The sequence below is a fragment of the Nycticebus coucang genome, chromosome 1 (genome assembly GCF_027406575.1).
Source record: "Nycticebus coucang isolate mNycCou1 chromosome 1, mNycCou1.pri, whole genome shotgun sequence".
Classification (NCBI taxonomy): Eukaryota; Metazoa; Chordata; class Mammalia; order Primates; family Lorisidae; genus Nycticebus; species Nycticebus coucang.
The window spans coordinates 147214041-147233761 of NC_069780.1; the positions used below are offsets into that span (position 1 = coordinate 147214041).

At 38.9% G+C, this 19721-nt stretch overlaps 1 protein-coding gene and 1 pseudogene across 1 annotated transcript in view; one reads left to right on the forward strand and one right to left on the reverse strand.

Moving 5' to 3' along the window:
• DEPDC1B (DEP domain containing 1B) overlaps positions 1-19721 on the forward strand; it is a 164262-nt gene that overhangs the window by 24192 nt on the left and 120349 nt on the right. The window lies entirely within an intron of this gene.
• On the reverse strand, positions 1195-13278 carry LOC128584972 (centromere protein Q-like; annotated as a pseudogene).

Below are 19721 nucleotides of genomic sequence, written 5' to 3' on the forward strand. Positions count from 1 at the left end.
GGAAGCAATCTAAATGTTCTTTAGTAGGTGAATGGATAGTGATTGTACATCCATATGATGGAGAACTACTGGATGGGCAGGGTGTGACTGTGAAGGAAGGAGCATTTCTTGATTATGGTGGTGGTTGCACAAACAAGTGTTAAAAGTAATAGGACTATACATCAAAGAGGAAAAAAAGATCAATTTTACTAATACCATTTTTTCTTAAAGCTGTCTATTTGCAGAGTCTCTTTGCACCTCAAAGTTTGAGTTAAAGAAATGAGTTTAAATTGTTTGAGGTAGGTGGCCCTTTAGTCATTTTCTGTGTCCTTTGGGAAAAATTCTTCCATTACTAGGTCTTTTTCAAGGACCCATTTTAGATACCTTACCTTCAAATTAATGGACTATTCTCTCCCTCTAGTGGATACCTTTTGTTTTTATCGGAAAGCACAAAATGTGTGTGTTATTTTATTTTCTTTTATTCATTTCATCAAGTCCTGGGTTCTTGTCCTCTGATTAATTGGAAAAGTTATTGGTCTTCCTGAGCATCCGTTTTTTTCAAATATAGAATAACAGAGGTGGACTAGATCTTTAATGTCCTTTTTAATTCTAAACTTTTGTGTTTTCAAATATTGATTACCTATAATGTATTTTCCAAACCAAGGCAGTGAAGGAGCTGAAAAGGAGATATAACATGATTCTTTCTCTCTTTGACATTGTAATTTCTTTTGAGAGATGACACATACATATATGAAAAAGATAACTAACAGAATCAAGGTAGTATTTAATTAATTACCTAAAGAACCCATGAAAAACAATAAATAAGAGTTGCTACTCTGTCCATCTTTGGCTTTATATATCTCTTTTGTTTGACCAGCATAGTGGTTTTAGTTACTAAATTTTTCTTTATCTCATTTTTATTTTCTTTTCTTTATTTTAATTAATTAATTTTCATGAATACTATTCTTTTAATGCTTTTAGGCAAGAAATTGCAGATACAACAATATAAATGTTGAGTTCCTAGATTTCATAACTGCTAAAAAGTTTTCAGAACTACATTAGGTGCTAATGATAGACCTACAGAGGTTAATTTTAAAGTGCATATCAGTGCATAAAAAATCCTGCAGAAGCCTTATCCTCTGTAGTATCATCATAGGTTAACAGCTTTATAAATCATAAACATTAGATTAACAAGGGACAATCGAAGAAAGCCCTTTAGGTGGTATCCAGTTTCTTATAGGCTTCTTCAGTGACTGTTAACATGTTCTTAATCTGGAAGGAATTATGAAGAACATCCAAGTCCTTTAGAAGAGCATTCTGGTTTGGAATTAGTGTTAAAATTTCTTACTGAAGTGTGGGTGCTTTGAGACTTTTCTGAGAAAGTTCTGGAAGAGAGAGTACACTACTGTTATCCATTTGAAACACCTGTTTTAGTGTCTTCTTCCACCTCACTTGCCAGAATTTCAGTTTTTTTCTTTAGGCTCTGGATATTCCCAGTCATCAGTTCTGTGGTCTCTACCATTTTTTTCTATTTCTTTCCGCAGTAATGCCAGACATTCTTTATTAGCTCCCTCCTGTGCCCTTTTCACCTTCAGTAGGCTTGACACATGAGTTTAATCTTTCATCTTTTCAGGAGGGTCTTGGAGGGGTTCACAAAGTTGTAGCAATCTTTTCTTCAAAAAGTTGAAATGATACTGTTTCTTCTTTTTCTTTATTATTACTCAACCTTGTTATTGATTGATTGATTGGGATTCATTGAAGGTATAAGAAACCAGGTTATACTGATTGCATTTGTTATGTAATGTCCCTCTTATACTTGTGTCTTGCCCCCAAAAAGTATGTCACACACCAAGATCCCCACTCTCCTCCCCTTCCCTCTCTCTGCTCTTCTTTCCCCCACCCTTCTCCCTCCTCCTCTCTCTCTTTCTCTGCTCTGCCCTCCCCCACCCCGCCCTGTAGGTCATTAATTGTCCTCGTATCAAAATTGAGTACATAGGATTCATGCTTCTCCATTCTTGTGATACTTTACTAAGAATAATGAGTTCCACTTCCATCCAGGTTAATACAAAGGATGTAAAGTCTCCATCTTTTTTAATGGCTGAATAGTATTCCATGGTATACATATACCACAGCTTGTTAATCCATTCCTGAGTTGGTGGGCATTTAGGCTGTTTCCACATTTTGGCAATTATAAATTGAACTGCAATAAACATTGTAGTGCAAGGGTCCTTGTGGTAAAAGGATTTTTTTTTCCTTCTGGGTAGATATCCAGTAATGGGATTGCAGGATCAAATGGGAGGTGTGGCTTGAGTTCTTTGAGGGTTCTCCATACTTCTAAAAAGGTTGTCTTAGTTTGCAGTCCCACCAGCAGTGTAAAAGTGTTCCTTTCTCTCCACATCTGTGCCAGCATCAGCAGTTCTGAGATTTGTGATGTGGGCCATTCTTGCTGGGGTTTGATGGTATTTCAGGGTGGTTTTGATTTGCATTTCCCTAATAATTAGGGGCAATGAGCATTTTTTCATGTGTTTGTTAGCCATTCGTCTGTGTTCTTTAGGGAAGGTTCTATTCATGTCTCTTGCCCACTGATATATGGGATTATTGGCTTTTTTAAATGTGGGTCAATTTGAGTTCTGTATAGATCCTGATTAGCAAGCTTTTGTCTAATTTAAGATATGCAAATGTATTTTCCCATTGTGTAGGTTGTCTATTTACTTTGGTTGTTATCTCCTTAGCTGTACAGAAGCTTTTCAGTTTAATTAAGTCCCACTTGTTTATTTTTGTTGTTGCATTTGCCATGGAAGTCTTCTTCATGAAGTCTTTCCCCAGTCTGATATCTTCAAGTGTTTTTCCTATGCTTTCTTTGAGGATTTTTATCATTTCATGCCTTAAATTTAGGCCTTTAATCCAACTTGAATCAATTTTTGTGAGTGGAAAAAGGTGTGGGTCCAGTTTCAGTCTTTTACATGTGGATATCCAGTTCTCCCAGCACCATTTATTGAACAGGGATTCTTTCTTGCATAGTATGTTCTTGTTTGGTTTATCGAAGATTATGTGGCTGTAAGGTGTTAGTTTCATTTTCTGGTTTTCTGTTTGATTGCACATGTCTATGTCTCTATTTTTGTGCCAGTACCATGCTGTTTTGACCACTGTGGCCTTGTAGTACAGCCTGAAGTCTGGTATGCTAATGCCCCCGGCTTTTTTTTTTTTATTACTAAGAACTGCCTTAGCTATACGGGTTTTTTTCTGCTTCCATACAAAACGAAGAATTAATTTTTCCAAGTCGTGAAAGTACGATGTTGGTATTTTAATAGGGATGGCATTGAATCTGTAGATTGCTTTGAGAAGTATAGACATTTTAACAACGTTGATTCTTCCCAGCCATTTGCATGGTATATTCTTCCATTTGTTAATGTCCTCTGCTATTTCTTTTCTTAGGGTTTCATAATTTTCTTTATAGAGGTCCTTCACCTCTTTTTGTTAGGCATATTCCTAGGTATTTTATTTTCTTTAAAGCTATGGTGAAGGGAGTGTGTCCTTAATTAGCCTCTCATCTTGGCTGTTATTGGTGTATACAAAGGCTACTGACTTGTGGACATTGATTTTATATCCTGAGACATTACTGTACTTTTTGATGACTTCCAGGAGTCTTATGGTTGAGTCTTTGGGGTTCTCTAAGTGTAAGATCATATCGTCAGCAAAGAGGGAGAATTTGACCTCCTCTGCTCCCATTCGGATGCCCTTTATTTCCTTGTCTTGCCTAATTGTATTGGCTAGAACTTCCAGCACTATGTTGAATAGTAGTGGCGATAGAGGACAACCTTGTCTGGTTTCACGTCTAAGTGGAAAAACTTTCAGTTTTACTTCATTCAGTAAAATATTAGCTGTGTGATTGTCATAGATAGCCTCCACCAGTTTAAGAAATGTGCCACCTATGCCTATGCTCTTCAGTGTTTTTATTAGAAAAGGATGCTGGATTTTATCGAATGCTTTTTCTGCATCTATTGAGAGGATCAGATGGTCTTTGTTTTTACTTCTGTTGAGATGGTGAATAATGTTTATGGACTTGTTAAACCAGCCTTGCATCCCTGGGATGAAACCTACTTGATCATGATGTATGACTTTTTTGATGATAAGCTGTAATCTATTGGCTAGGATTTTGTTGAGAATTTTTGCATCTACATTCATTAGTGAAATTCATCTGGAATTCTCCTTTTTAGTTGGGTCTTTTCCTGGTTTTGGTATCAGGGTGATGTTTGCTTCATAGAATGTGTTGGGGGAGATTCCTTCCTCTTCAAATTTTTGGAATAATTTCTGCAGTATGGGAATAAGCTCTTCCTTGAAGGTTCGATAGAATTCTGGTGTAAAGCCATCTGGACCAGGACATTTTTTGGTTGGAAGATTTTTTATTGTTTCTTTGATCTCAGTGCTTGAAATTGGTCTGCTCAGGAGCTCTATTTCTTCCTGTCTAAGTTTAGGGATAGGGTGTGATTCCAAATACTGATCCATTTCCTTCACATTGTCAAATTTCTGGGCATAGAATTTCAGGTAGTGTTCAGAGACGATCTCTTGTATCTCTGTGGCATCAGTTGTTATTTACCCTTTATCATTGCAGATTGAGGTTACTAGAGATTTTACTTTTCTATTCTAGTTATTCTGGTCAAAGGTTTATCTATTTTATCAAAAAACCAACTCTTTGATTCATTAATTTTCTGAATGATTCTTTTGTTTTCAATTTCATTGATCTCTGATTTAATTTTGGGTATTTCTTTTCTTCTGCTGGGTTTAGGCTTAGATTGTTCTTCTTTTTCCAATTCCATAAGATGGCTTGTGAGTTTGTTGATGCGCTCTCCTTCTGTTTTTTGAATGTAGGCTTCTAAAGTGATAAATTTTCTTCTCAGGACTGCTTTTGCTATATCCCACAAGTTTTGGTAGCTTGTGTCTTCATTGTTGTTATGCTCAAGGAAGTTATTGATTTCCTCTTTTATTTCTTACAGCACCCAACTGTCTTTCAGCATAAGGTTGTTTAATTTCCATGCCTTTGTGTGGGGATGAATGTTTTTGTTGGAGTTCAGTTCCACCTTTAGTGCCTTGTGGTGTAGAGAAGATATGGTAAAAATTCAATTCTTTTGATTCTGTTGAGGTTTGTTTTGTGTCCTAGGATATGATTAATTTGGGAGAATGTTCATTGAACTGAAGAGAAGAATGTATATTTTTTATCTTTGGGATGGAGTAAAAAGGTAAAAATTCAATTCTTTTGATTCTGTTGAGGTTTGTTTTGTGTCCTAGGATATGATTAATTTGGGAGAATGTTCATTGAACTGAAGAGAAGAATGTATATTTTTTATCTTTGGGATGGAGTGTTCTATATGCATTTATCAAGCACAGTTGTTTTACGGTGTAATTCAAGTCCCTTATGTCTTAGTTTAATTTCTGTTTAGAGGGTCTCTCCAGCTCTGTAAGTGGAGTGTTAATGCCCCTGCTATTATGGTGTTATAGGATATCATATTGCTCAGACTAATTAAGGTCTGTTTCAAGAATCTGGGAACATATAAGTTAGGTGCATAAATATTTAGAATTGAAATGTCTTCTTGTTGTATTTTTCCCTTGACCAATATGAAGTGTCCATCTTTGTCAGTTTTGACTTTAGTTGCTTTAAATCCACATGTATCTGAAAATACGATCACAACCCCTTTTTTCTTCTGAATTCCATTTGCCTGAAAAATTGTGTTCCAACCCTTAACTCTTGAGTTTTAATTCATCTTTTGAGACTAGGTGTGTTTCCTGCAGACAGCAGATGGATGGCTTGTGTTTTTTAATCCAATCAGCCAGTCTGTGCCTTTTCAGTAGGGAATTCAAGACATTAACATTCATTGAGTTAATTGATAAGTGTGGTAGCGTTCTATTCATCCTATTTTGTGAAAGTCCACTGCTTATTTTTATCTTTGGCATCATTGTGGAACCTAGGTTCTGTCCTTTAATTTCTGCGTGCTTAACTTTGCTGGTGGTCCATTGTGATGGTCAATGTGTAGAACAGGTTGAAGTATTCCCTGTAGAGCTGATCTTGTTGTGCCAAATTTCCTCAATGTTTGCATATCAGTAAGAAATTTGATTTCTCCATCAATTTTAAAGCTTAGCTTAGCAGGATATAGAATTCTGGACTGGGAATCGTTTTGTTGAGTAGATTAAAGGTAGATGACCATTGTCTTCTGACTTGAAAAGTCTCATTAGGAGGTCTGCAGTTACCCTGATGGATTTGCCCATGTAGGTCAATGGGTGCTTATGCTTGGCAGCTTGCAAAATCTTTTCTTTTGTCTTGACTTTGGACAGGCTCATCAAAATGTGTCTTGGGGAAGCTCTATTTGAGTGGAGGTGACCTGGGGTCTGATACCCCTCTGAAAGGAGTGTATCAGAATCTTTGGGAAATTTTCATTTATAATATTCTCTAGTATGGCTTCCATTCCTCTGGGGCATTCTTCTTCCCCTTCTGGGATACCTGTAACTTGTATGTTTGAACACTTCATAAAGTCCCATAATTCTTTCAGTGGATGTTCTGCTTTCTCTCTCTTTTTTTCTGCCTCTTTAACTATCTGAGTTATCTCAAGAGCTTTGTCCTCTACCTCTGAGATTCTTTCTTCTGCATGGTCTAGTCTGTTATTGATACTTTCTATTGCATCTTTAAGTTCCCTAATTTACTGGTTCAACTCTCAGCAATTTTCTTCATTGTTTTCATCACCTGTGTTTTAAATTCCCCTTCTGTCATTTCTAACATTTCTTTATAGGTGGACTCCTGTGAAGTAGCTACCTCATGGTCCCTTTGGGGGTGGGGGGTTGCTCTGGACTGTTTTTTCACATTGCCAGGACTTTTCTGCTGTTTTTTCCTCATGAGTGTTTTCTTTTATTTGTTTCCTTGCCCTAATTTTCCTTTTACTTCTTCTTGCTCTATAAGTTACCATGCCTCTGGCCTAAGTTTTTTGTGAGTCCTTTTGGTACAAGACTAAATGGATGAGAAGGTTGAAGAGCAAGAAGAGAAAAAAGATTTAAAAAAAAGAAAAAGGAGAGGGGGCGAGTAAAAGGGAATATTGACAAAAAGAAGCGAGGTACAGAAAGGAGACAGAAGTAATAAAAGTGTGTAGTAGGGTACTTTGACCCACCCTTTAAAACCCCAACCTCTGGAGGTGCTGGGTTGGGTGGTTCCCTTGAGGTCAGTAGCTCTTTGCCAGCCTGAGCAGACACGGTATCCCACCTCCACCAAATAGAGAGGAAAGACAAAAATAGTATAAATTAAGCCAAAACAAACAAACAATCAGAAGACCATACGGGATACAACTGGGGGAAAAACCAAATAATAGGGGCAGGAACACTAGCAAAAATGAAGTTCTTTTTATTAAAGAAGGCAACAATGGAAAATTATATTTACACTAGAAAAGTGAAGAAAGAAAAAAGAAAAATGTAGGGAGGAATGTGTCAAACAGTCTATAAAACCAGTGTATGGTGCCCCATGATCGCATTAATTTACACAGCTATGATTTAATAATAATAATAAAAAGAAACCAATAGTGAACATAAAAAAAAAAAGAAGAGAAATGTAGGGAGTGAGAAGTTGAAATAAAAAAAAAAACAATCCAAAACAAAGTAGTGTATATATCTTGCTGAATATTGTCTGGGCAACCAGTGATTTTCTGGGCTATGAGATACTAATCACAATGCTGATAAAGATGTATGAGATGGAGCTTGGCGGTCTCTGCTGACTACTTTGCCTTCAAACCCTGCAGGGTTGAGAGTTTGAATCCCTCCTCAGAGCGCTTAAAGGACACTTTAAACTGCTAACCTTGGCTAAGCAGAAGCTTTCCCAGGAAAGCACTTGTTGCCGGGATCTCTCCTGAAGTGGCCGCCTGTTTATCTGGTGTGCCAAAACAGGTCTCACTCTATGCCCCTGAGGGCCAAGGCTGCAAGGCAGCCCTCCCAATGCCAAACACTGAAAGTTCTGCTCTTCCCTGGTGTCTCAGTGCTGGCCTTTGGCGCTGCTCACAGACACTAGATCAGGGGTCCTCAAACTTTATAAACAGGGGGCCAGTTCAATGTCCCTCAGACCATTGGAGGACCAGACTATAGTTTAATAAAAAACTATGAACAAATTTCTATGCACACTGCACATATTTTATTTTGAAATAAAAAAACAAAACGGGAACAAATACAGTATTTAAAATGAAGAACAGGTAAAGTTAAATCAACAAACTTACCAATACTTCAATGGGACCTATGGGCCTGCTTTTGGCTAATGAGATGGTCAATGTCTGGTTCCATATTTGTCACTGCTAGTCGTAACAAGTGATGCAAATGTGCATCAGTTAGTCTAGATCTGGTTGGAGATTTCAGATGTGTCATTCTGGAAAAAGTCTGTTCACAGGCATAAGTGCTGCCAAAGATGGTTGCCATTTTGAGTGCATGGTTCCTGAGATTAGGATATGTCTCAGAGGGAGAGATGCATAGAAATTAGGACGGCTGCTTGACTTGAATGCGTCTTTCAGAGAGTCGCAAGTCTGCAGTTCAGCCAGTTCCATTTGGTAAATTGTATCCACATTTTCAATGTCAATAGAAAATGGGTTATGGAAAAGCTGTATGTCCTGTTCATGGAGCTGAAGCTCTTTCAATCTAAATTGGAACTCCTTTTGCAACTTTTCCAGTGAATCCACACATGTGATGTTTGGGAATGCAACCAATGGATTTTCCGCTAACAGATTTTGAGTTGTGGGGAGATGGCAGAAATTTTCCTCCTTCACTTGTTTGATAAGGAGGCCTGATTTTACTTCAAATGCTTTCACATGTGATTGCATATCACAGATGAGCTTCCCCTTTCCTTGAAGTTGCACATTGCAACTGTTGAGTAGCTCTGTTACATCTGTCAGAAAGGCAAGGTGCCATTTCCATTCTGCATCATTGAGCTCTGGTACTTTGTTTTTTGAAAGTAGAAAAGCTGTAATCTGTGGTAGTAGGTCATAGAAATGTTTCAAAACTCTCCCTCGACTCAGACAACAGACTTCTGTTTGGTACAGAACATCTTCATAGGCAACATTTAGCTCAGACAGAAAGTCCTGAAATTGTCTGTGGTTTAGTGCACTAGCTCTAATGAAGTTTACACAAGATACCACAATTTTCATAACAGAGTCCCACTTCAGTGATTTACTACATAGCGCTTGTTGGTGGATGAGGCAGTGTATGGCTATTGGATGAGAATGGTAATGTTTGTCCATCTCTTGCTTAATGCGAGCAATTACTCTTTTTTTTTTTTTTTGCTGTTTTTTGGCCGGGGCTGGGTTTGAACCTGCCACCTCTGGCATATGGTGCTAGCACCCTACTCCTTTGGGCTACAGGCGCCACCCCAGAAATTACTCCTTTCTTAGACCCCACCATGCTAGGAGAACCATCAGTTGTCACACTGGCTAGTTTAGCCCACTCCAGCTCCAAACCATTTACAGTTTGGCAAACCTTTTCATAGATATCCTCTCTTGTAGTTGTTCCTTTGATGCTTTGCAGTGCAGCAACTTCTCCTGTGACTTTGAAATAGCCATTCATCCCACAAATAAAAATTAGAAGTTGTGCAGATTCATGAACATCATTACTTTTGTCGAGTGCCAAGGAAAAATAGGAAAGTTTTTTTTGCAGAGTTTTGCAAATGCTGATGCAAATTGTCTTCCATTTCTTCAATCCTTCATGTAATTGTAGGTCCTGAAAGACTCACTGTACTAAATAAATCGCCCTTCTCTGGACACATCTCTTTGGCAACAGAAAGAAGGCATTCTTTAACAAATTCTCCCTCCACGAATGGTCTTCCAGTGCATACTATTAGCTTGGCAACTTGAAAACTTGCTTGCAGTGATGAAATAGCTGCTTCTGCTTCACAAAAGTATTTTGCTGAGTTGTCAATGTATTTTTCAGTTTTAATATTTTATCTTTTCTCACTTCTCCAACCAAACAATCATATTTATCTTTATGTTGAGTTTGATAGTGTTGACACAAATTGTCTTCTTTGAACACAGACACTATATTCTGACATATCAAACACATAGCTCTTTCCTTGTACTGCATGAAAAAGTAATCATAAATCCACTGTTCTTTGAATATCCTACACTCTGACTCAATTTTTCTCTTTCTTAATATCATTGTTTCCTAGGGATTCCAAATCGCTATTAGTAAAATACCAATATATATATATACAGTGCTCCAAAAACAATATACCAGCAATAACTTTGCCCACACAGAGACATATAGACTGCACTGTCCATCAATGCAGTCTGATCAGTGTCCATCAATGTAGCCTTGCCAGTCCACATCATTTCTGCCTCGCCAGCGCCCATATGGTGGAACTCGGCTTTTACCTCAGGCTCACACTGGTGCGGTGCAGTAACCAGCACAATTACAGAGCCAGTTCCTCTACCACCTTTCCAGTACACACTACCCTGTGAACCCCTACACTGCGATCTGTGAACTCACACAGGATTCTGATCACATGGTGAGAAGACCCATGTGATCAGATTCCACTGAAGGAAAAAAGAAGGCACATATGCCTTTTTTCTTCCGAATCTAAAGCTCAGAGATCGCAACAGTATGAACCAGGGCTTACGCAGCACACAACATACAATGTCATACACAACTGAATAGCAATCAGAATATAAATGCACTTACTGTCACTTAAATTGGGTTTCCTACTCCTCGGCTGTCTGCAGAGCTGGATTAAGTTCCCATGGGGCCCTAGGCAGATTACCAGTTTGGGGCCCCCATGCGGTAACACTGAGCACTGACCATTTGTATTAACACTGACCACTGACCATTTGCGATAACCCTGACCGCTGACAATTTGCATTAATACTGAGCGCTAACCATCTGCATTAACACTGAGCACTTAGAATTTTCATTGCCATCAAGCACTGACTATTTGCATTACCTCTGAGCACTGACAATTTGCATTAATACTGAGCACTTACAATTATCATTACCACCAAGCACTGACTATTGACATTACCTCTGAGCGCTGACCATTTGCATTACCTCTGAGCACTGACAATTTGCATCAGCACCGAGTGCTGACTATTTGCATTATCACTGTGATGCAACCCCCTTAGAAACCACCCCCAACCAACTAACCAACTTTAAAAAAGAAAGGCTCTCTGGGCGGCACCTATGGCTCAGTTGATAGGCCGCTGGCCCCATATACCAAGGGTGGCGGGTTCGAACCCAGCCCTGGCCAAACTGCAACAAAAAAATAGCCGTGCGTTGTGGCAGGTGCCTGTAGTCCCAGGTATTCGGGAGGCTGAGGCAAGAGAATCACTCAAGCTCAGGAGTTGGAGGTTGCTGTGAGCTGTGACCCCATGGCACTCTACCGAGGACAATGAAGTGAGACTCTTATCTCTACCAAAAAAAAAAAGGCTCTCCTAACTTCAAAAAAAAAAAAAGGCATCCCCTATCTACAAAAAAAAAAAAAAAACAAAAAGACCTCCTAATTTCAGGGAAAATAAGGCCCCCTTTAACCGCAAAAAAAGGCCCTACTAACTGCAAAATTAAAAAAAAAAATAGACCTCCTAACTTCAAAAAAAAACATAAATTCTAACTTGTTCTTACCGCAGTCCTCAGGCAGCAGCAGGCTCTGCACAGGCAAGCTGGTGACTAGTTCGATCACACCCGAGACTGGGAGGAAACAGAGAATAGGAGGGGAGTCGGAGAGTGTGGTGCACATTCCACACATGTGCACTGTGTCCTGGCATGAGTCGGCTGCTGAGCAGGACAGTCGGCTGCTGAGCAGGACAGGCAGCTGCAGCAAAAACACCCATGGGCCATAGTTTGAGGACGCCTGCACTAGATCACAGTGGGCTCAAGGTCCCAGCCTGAGTCTCACTCTGCGACCCTGAGGCCAAAGCCTGTAGGCACAGTTCTCCCATTATGGCTGTGCATATGGCCCACAGCTGAACAATGTTAGCTGTATTCTGGCCCAGCAGCTCAGTCCCGTGCCCTAGAGAATGCTTAAAGTCATCAGCACTCTTGCTCAATTTCTCCCAAGGTAATTCAACCGAATGCCCAAGTCCAAACAGAACAACCCACAGGGAATTCTTTCCCTGTCTGCAATCTTGCTGCTGTTGTAGTTACAGCTATGGCAGCCCATTCACAACCACTTGCCACTTCTCCAATGCTTTTGTCCTCCTCCTGCAGTCCAGAAGTCTCTCACTGTCTCCCTGTGTCCCCAAAGGTATGTTTCTGGGCAGAGCCCATGGGCCAGAGGTGCCTCAAGTCTTCTCTCCCCAATCTCACTGCTCCTGGTTGCAAAGAAGCTGTTATTTGGTCACCATTCTGGTCCACCTCATGAACATATTTTTCTTTTAAAGGTTTAGATAACATCTTAAATAGTAGCCATGCTCATGTTTATTCTTTTCTTTTCCTTTTTATCTTATTCTGACTGAAAACTTATGATGAAACTTAATTTATTTTACTGAGTGGCATACTCTTCCCCCTCAAGGAAAGAACCCTACAATAGCAATAGCAACAACAATGAAACAAAACCTTTCTATTTATTTATTTTTTATTGTTGAGGAATCATCGAGGGTACAAAGAACCAGGTTACACTTCTTGCATTTGTTAGGTAAAGTCTCTCTTAAAATTGTGTCCTGCCTCAAAGAAGCGTGTCACACACTGTGACCCCCTACCCCACTCCCTCCTTCCTTCTCTTCACTCCCCCATCCCTCCCACCCCCACCATGTACTAGGTCATCAATTGTTCTTATATCAGCATTAAGTACATTGGATTCTTGCTTCTCCATTCCTGTGATGCTTTACTAAGAAGAATGTGTTTCAGCTCCATCCAAGTTAATACAAAAGTTGTAAAGTCACCATCTTTTTTAGTGGTTGAATAGTATTCCATGGTTTACATGTACCACAGCTTGTTAGTCCATTCCTGGATTGGTGGGCATTTAGGTTGTTTCCACAATTTGGCAATTGTAAATTGACTGCAATAAGCAGTCTACTGTAATCAAAATTGTTATTACTGATTCCATTATTGTTTGCAAATGCTCTGCTACTGTTTAATAGAGGTTGCCAGGTTTTTCTTTTGTCCATTGCTATCTTTGTCTGTTTTAGATTGGTATGCTTCGTTTGTCCTTCAGAAGACAGATGCTTTGGGTGATTTTTATTTCTTTTTGCTGCATTTCTAACCTTGTTCTCTGACAGCTCTTCTTCTTCATCATCAGTTTTTGTTTTTGAATTTCTTTTTTAACTTTTGAGACTTTTTCTTGGAAACATGTGGTTTACCAGGCATCTTGATCACTGATTTCTCAGGAGCCCTTCCAGGAGCCATGCTCAGAATAATTTGTGCCCAAATAATCAAAAGCAGATTTTTAAATTTTGTGTATCTTATGAAGGTAATTCTTTCATGTGGTTCAAAATTCACAAAATTCAAAATGAAAAGCCTTTTTCTTATCTCTCTTTCCTAGCCACCCACTTTCTTTTCCCAGAGGCACTTAATGTTAGTATTAATACCTTCTAGCATAGTGTCTTTAAAAAGCCATGGGCACAGTGGCTCACACCTTCTCAACATAGTGAGACCCTGTCTCTACAAAAAAATAAAAAGATGAGCCAGGTGTAGTGGCTTCCACTTGTAGTCCTAGCTATTTGGGAGGTGGAGGCAGGAGGATTGACTTCAATCCAGGAGTTTGAGTCTGGTCTGGAAACGGAGTGAGACCCTGTCTCTAAAGTAATGAAAGGATTATGTCCTGGGTTGTGGCAGAAAAAATAGTCATGAACCTGTGAATCTTTAGATGGGGTAAACTCACTCTAATGGCCACATTCCCCACCATTTCTCTATGATCATGATTATCTTATTTACCTGGCTAGTGTGAGAGTTATGTCTGTCACCCAGTCGTGTGGATTGGGACATTTTGGGACTTCATAGAGGAGGACTTCAACCTGAGGTGGGATCTGGATAATAAGGGATGGGAACGGGATCAGGTGTCAAAGATGGCAAGACCAAGACTCTTAGTCAGGAACACACACTTAGCTTCCTGGGAGAATGAGGGAGGAAGCTGACCTCACTGGAGCAGAAATCACAGGTCAGGAAGTCATGAAGGATAAATTTGGTGGAGTTTCTTACATTTCTGGCTATGGAATAGACTTATTTTAAAAGGAGAAGGCAGCCAAGTGTCATGTTTTTAGTAGTGACGGAATTTGTGCTGTAGAATAGAGTTAGTTGAATAGTAGTAACGGAATAGATGGTAAGGCAGAGAAACAGTGAGGTGTTTAAGGTTCCTGGTGGGGGTGATGTTGCCTGGATGAGAATGTTAGCAGTGGAGCTGAAAAGTAAGGAAGGAAGGGTCCATGTTTTATAGCAAAATTCCAATAAACCTTGTAACTGCTCTGTATGTAGTCCTTAGGCTTTGTTTGAAGTCTGACTTTTTTTTTTTAAAGCAGAGTCTCACTCTGTCATCCCAGCTAGAGTGCAGTGGCATCATCATAGTTCACTGCAACCTCAAACTCTTGGGCTCAGGTGGACTTCCTCCCCAGTCACTGGGACTACAGGTGGGTACCACCACCCCTAGTTAATTTTTCTATTTTTTTTTTTTTTGTAGAGAGGGCTCAGTCTCTTACTTAGGCTGGTCTTAAGCTCCTGGCATCAAGTAATCCTCCTGCCTTGGCCTCCCAAAGTGTGAGAGTTGTAGGCGTAAGCCACTGTGCCTGTCTGAGGTCTGACTTTTTAAGCAATTTTAAAGCAATTAAGCAAATGATACATTTTAAAAATGCATCATTCATTAATCTGAAATTACTATTTTCATTTAATATCTTAGGTAAGTCTTGGTAGTATATCCTGATTGAAGCTCCGAATGTAATGCATTAGTTTTTTTCAAGCTAAAGAACGATCAATGATACCTTGCAATTAATTCTTTGAACACACGTGCCGTGTTTAGTGAGTGTCTTAAGTCTTTTGATGGGTTTGTTCCTATTTAACGTATCAAGGGGTTTTAAGCCTCTGGAGCTGGTGACTGTGTCGAAGTCTCTGTAACCATACCTCCTGCAGGGGTCAAGAAAGAATGCTCAGGTTACAGTTGTGATATAGATGAAAGCAAATATAGGGGACGTTTAACTTTTTTTTTTTTTTTTTTAATGCTGTCAAGCATTCCAAACTCCTTGTCTATTTTGTGGGAATTCCTGTTTATGTGGGCCTTGGTGGGAGGCAGAGCCTGTGCTCAAGACTATAAGCCTAGATAGGTGAGACGCTCCTTCCTACCTAGCATTGAAACTGCAGGCACACGTTCTCTCCTTGGCTGTTTGTATTTTCCCACCTAGGACTTTGAATCTTGAGTGAGCAAAGCCAAGGGGAAGGGACAGCTTAGAATTTCTTGTGACAGAAGTGGTGGCCTGCAGGAGCATCCAGAGGTGACGGTGCTGGCAAGCTTTAGGACTCGATTGTTCTGTGACTCACTTGTGGTTCCTTCATGTGCGCCGCATGGCCTCCTTTCCCACCTTTACTCAGTATCCCAGACCTCCACCAATCTTGGGTTCTCTAACTCTTTAGTTAATTTTGTGACCTATTTGGTATCTTCAAATTCCTTTCTGGTTAAATTAGCTGGAATTGGTTTCCATTCCTTACAATTGCAACTAAGAAACCAGATTGACATAACAAGCAATACCTGCAGAGTGAGCACATCTGGGGCAGTTTAGGCCTAGGAGATAGTACCAGGATTTTTGTGTGCTGTGTCAGTGATTTTTAACCGGTGTGCTGTGAAAAGATCATTAATTAAATTATTTTTGAAAGAGGTTCAAAGCACAATAAGTATATATACATATATTTTATCAACATATTCTAACTGTGCTGTGGAAGGTTAACTTTAAATTCAAATGTGCTATGAGAAAAAAAGGTTGAGAAACACTGTGTTATGTGATTGAAAGCAAAGCAACAAATCAGACTGTCTGTAGCAATCAGAGATAAGCGGATGGATGTAGGTTCAGGATCCATGTAGGCCCTAAGGTGCAGGAGCAAAGTCTACTGAAAATAAGTAGTAGGCAGGTTACACATGGACACAGGCTGAAAGTTACATAGTAAGCTGTTAAATCACACTGATTCAGGGGCTATGTTACTGTCATCACCACCTTTGCAAAAGATGCTAGTGCATGTAGTGCAAGTGGTGGGATTTGACCTGTTATATAGAACGTTAAAGTGTATTGTCTTGAGTTTTGAAAGTGATGATAGACTTTTGTTTTGTAATATCCTCTTTCAGGCTTTTTGGTTATTAATTTGTGATAAGTTCAAACCCATGATTTATCTTTTTATTGTGATCCTTTATTTGAGTTTCATGTTTTCTGTCAGATATACCCTTCCCTCGGTATCTTTCTTTTATCCATTGGTCTTCACCAACTTGTCTTTGACATTCTTGATTTTTAATCTTACCCTGTTTTCCCTATGAATTCATGATGCCTCATTATTATCCACAAGCTTCCTTAAATTGGGAATGGAGCAAAGGACTCCAGAACTATCAAGAGCACAGAAGAGCACTGGATGCTCCCAGTTTAAACAGGAGAGAAAGCTCTTTTGGCCAGAGAAGGCAGATTGCATAAGAACAGTTCTCAGGTATTATTGACCTAGAAACAATAATCATTATATAGGCATCTATCAGTTTTTCTCATGGAATTCTAAACTATAACTTGCTAAAAAGAATGGGACCTTGCCTCGAGATGCAAGTTATAACATATAATACTAGGTTTATAAATGTTGAAAAGGTCAGGCATACCATTCTCTCTGAGTTTGCAGAATTGGTCAGCTCACAGGACAATGTTTCATGTGAGCATCAGGAATCATAGGCTACTTGACATTTTTATGCAATTCATGTCCAGTCAGCATTTTACTAATTGCTTGGCTCACACTTATGTTCTGCCCTCTTCTTAGCACTGTGTTGTGGTTTTGTTCCCTGTTAATTAGATCTTCACTGTGTTGCTTCTCTCTTTCCTTCTCAGGTGTTCTGGAGTGTGCATTATATGCTGGGCATAGTGCTAAACACTTTAGATGTATGGCCCTACCTATAGTTTAGTTAGGATGACAAACAGATGACCTAGAATTTATTGTTCCAAATGCTGTAATAGAATGTGAATCCATTGCTGTATGAGGACAAGGAATTAACTCTGCTGGACCTAGTCAGAGGATAGTTTACTCCAGGGGTGTGGCACTTGACTCTTAATGTATCAACAGGTGTTTGCCAGGCAAGGAAGGGAGAGAGGTTGATTTGCCTTTTATCTCTGTGTCCTCAACATCCTGCGCAATGCCTGGTATTCATTGAAAAGTTCAAAGGTTAGTCAGTGAGAGGTTTCCTTCCTTATTTTGAAGAGTTAAGCAATTATCACCCCACCTCTTCCCTGGTTAAGGTGGCTCAGTCCTTCCCACATCAGATGAACTGCAGCTACCTAGACATGAGCTTGGTAATGGAAGGACTGTAACAGAGACAGGGTTTGGAGTGAGGTGGGCCTGTGGTCCAATCCCAGCTCTTAGGTACTGCTGCCCATGTAATCTTAAGCAAATTGCTTACTTTCTGAACCTCTGTGACCTCATCTACAAAGTAAGAAGCTACCATTTTTGTCTTTAGGATATACTGGTCACCACAACTAGACATGGGTATTTACTCAGTCTCCTGCTTCGTAGTGTTCAAATGGAATGTGCCGGTTCTTAGAGATACAGCGGGAACAGGACAGACAAGCTTTTTGCCCTAGTAGAGCCTATACAACAAGCAAGTAAATAGTTTTTATTGTTTCCTTTTTTTTTTCTTTCTTTTTTTTTTTGAGACAGGGTCTTGCTGTGTTGCCTAGGCTAGCGTGTAGTGATGTCATGGCTCACTGCAACCTCAAACTCCTGGGCTCAAGTGATCCTCCTGCCTCAACTTCTTGAATAGCTGGGATTATAGGTATGCACCGCTATTTCTTCCAGCTCAGGGTCAGTACACTGGTTATAATGGAATCTTTATTCACATAAAATAAGGAAAGGTTTCTGAGCTTGATGTTTGAAGCTTTCTTTAATTTTTCAATGACTTCTCTAGCTTCATCTCATGTTCTCCTTTCATTAAACACTTTATATTCCTGATTACCTTCAAACAGTATTATGAAATGTGATTATTAGTAGTTTTTCAGCATTTAGGTGACAGGTTACAATATAGCACTACTGGTCTGGAAAAAGGCTTGAGTAGGTTTACAGAGCATAATGAAAGTCAGCAAGTTTCTGTGGGTTTGCTTAACCCACAGGTTTTCGGGATATAGCAGTCTCAGGGAAACTCGCTCCTATTACAATCAATATCTGGCTTTGTTGTTGTTGTTGTTGGTTTTTTAATTTTTCTTTAAAAAAATTATTTTTTTGGTACATAGTCTTTATATTACTGAGGGAGAGTCAGGTTGGCCACTGCTGTTGATGCTGCAAATTCCTGCTGATACTTCCACAATATAGGGTTAAAGTCTTAAAAGGACTTTAACTTATTGTGAGATCTGTCATTTATCAGTCAAGTTTATTAAGATTTATAAACTATAATGTTTTTCTTGTGGTTTAGATGCCCTGGAATATTTTTATTGACTGATTTTGTAATACATTGTAATTTGGTTCAAGTAAATTTACCAAAGGATCGTAATTCTGGTATGTATTATTTTTAAATTGCATTTCTCCAACTAATACTTGGCAATAGTGGTAGCATTAGGAGACCAGGGTTGTTTTCTTGGATGATTAGCTGTGGCCAGTGGATTTTCTGATCTTAATTTCTCTACTGTATAAATAGAGAGTTTTTTTCTAGATGATTTCTAAAGGACTTTATAATTCTGGAATCCATGATCTGGAATTTATAGTTTTAAAAGCAAAACGAAACGTAGTCCACTAGAGGGAGCTCTGCCCTTTTTAAATAGTCTCAAACAACTTTGAGAAATAATATCCTTCATAGGAGAGTGCCATAAACTGCAGCGGAACAATATACATAATAATAAAGAAAACACCTGTTTACGTATAATTTGAATCATATTCTGCGAGGTCATTAATACCCGGACTTCTGTGTTAATTATTCCATTGCTGTATTATTTTATTACTTATGCTGTATCCTTAAACAATATATTGTTGTTTCTGAAAGATTTCTCTCTTGTTTTGGACTTTGAATAAGAGATATCAGAGTATGTATTTTCTTTGACTTGTTTGTTTCTCACGAGTTTTGATATTCATCTGTGTTGATGTGTATAATTATAGTTCGCTGCCTTCCTGCATCTATCAATATACCACGGTCTGTTTATTCTGTCAGTGCAGATTTGAGTTGCTCTCCAGTTTTTTGCTGTTATAGACGATGCTTCCATAAATATTTATAGACATATCTCCTTTTGTACAAATGTAAGAGTTTCTTTAGGATACCCAGAGTTATCTAGGAGTTGAATTTATTTAGAAGTTATGTGCATGTTCAGTTTTACCATACTGAACTTTTCCATAGTGGATGTGCTGGTTTTTATTGTAGTCATATAAAATGGTTGATACTGACTGAATTAAATTTTTGCCAATCTGATATGTATGAAATTCTGTCTGGTGATGTTATTTTGAATTTTCTTGATTACGGATGAGATTGAGTATCTTTTTATATGTTTATTCATCATTCCTGATTCCGTATCTGTACATGTCTGGTTTGTGTCATTTACCTTTTCCTATAGAGCTTTTTTCTTGTAGATTCTTAGTAATTTAAAAAATATATTCTTAGCAGTTTAAAAAAT